We start from the raw sequence: 1,339 nt of genomic DNA on the forward strand, positions 1-1,339 counted from the left end.
CTTGAAATGGTTGAACATTAACCGTTTCCTTTTGGTACAATGACTCTGTGTATTCCTTCCATCTTTTCTTGATGCATTCTGCATCATTCAATAATGAAACATGTGCAAAGATTTAGAGTTAGTAAACCAAAAGGGAAGAACACGGTCAGTATTTCTCAAGCTGGGGGAACTGAAGAAAAAAATTCAAGCCTCGACTTTCGCTATTGAAAGATTCACTGGGCAAATTATTGAATTATTGAATGATGACTCCATATAGAGGTTGATAAAAGATTGTAGTTAGGAAGGGACAAAGAATTAGATCAAATACTGATTAGAAGAGACTGAATGAGAACAGTGAACAAGGAATCATACAGAATGGTGAATTTTTAAGTGGTACTGTAGGCTAAAGCACTGGACTACAATGTCAGTTTGAACCACAAGGTCGATGGTTCAAACTCAACAGTTGCTTCTTGGAAACCCTATACAGGGTTGCTATGAGTCAGAACTGACCTGACAGCACTTGACAACAAAACAGTGACACAGTACAGTCATTTAAAATGATTGAAAACAGCATTATGATTGAGGTTGCTGTTGTTAAGTGCCGTTGAGTAGTTTCCAATCCATAGCGACCCTGTATAGGGATTTTGAGGAGCTACTGGTGAGAGTGAACGGCCGACTTTGATTGGTTGGTAGTGGTGGCTGTGTGCCGGTCGAGTCGGTTCCGACTCATAGCCACCTTGTACAGGGTTTCCGAGGCTGTAAATCTTTACAGGAGCAGAAAGCCTCCTCTTTCTCCCGCGGAGCAGCTGGTAGTTTTGCACTGCGGACCTTGCGGTTCGCAGCCCGAATCCTAACCACTACGCTACCAGATTGGGTAGGAACCAGAATATTTGCTCCATGTACCCTGGGCCGCACCAGCACCTATGTCAGTGATTGACAACATGAGAAGCGTTATCTTCCCTCTTGAACATCCTAGTAACCAGAGACACAGCACTTCCCACCCCTACCCACCCAAAGACTGATCAAATCGTTATCCCCAAACTGTCAGTGCTATGCTACTTTTTTCTTTATTTCTTCTCAGTTTTTTCACTTGTCTTTTTCTTTTCTTCGTTTTCTCTCATTCCATTATAAAACAAAACAAAACTATGGAGTGGGCACCCGCCACACTACCTCCATGGTTGGCGGCATCGATTCCGCGTGTGGCGATGCATGGTCTCATAAAGTGGAACGCCGGATCTTCACCATCTCGGTGTTCAGCAGTACCTGTCTCTGTCTTCTACGGTTGGAAGTTCCTACTCTTACAGACAAAGCACCACATTCCTGTTGGATCAGTGTTTGGCAGCTAGTGGCTGTACCAGTA

The sequence above is a fragment of the Chrysochloris asiatica genome, unplaced genomic scaffold (genome assembly GCF_000296735.1).
Source record: "Chrysochloris asiatica unplaced genomic scaffold, ChrAsi1.0 scaffold00091, whole genome shotgun sequence".
NCBI classification, from domain to species: Eukaryota; Metazoa; Chordata; class Mammalia; order Afrosoricida; family Chrysochloridae; genus Chrysochloris; species Chrysochloris asiatica.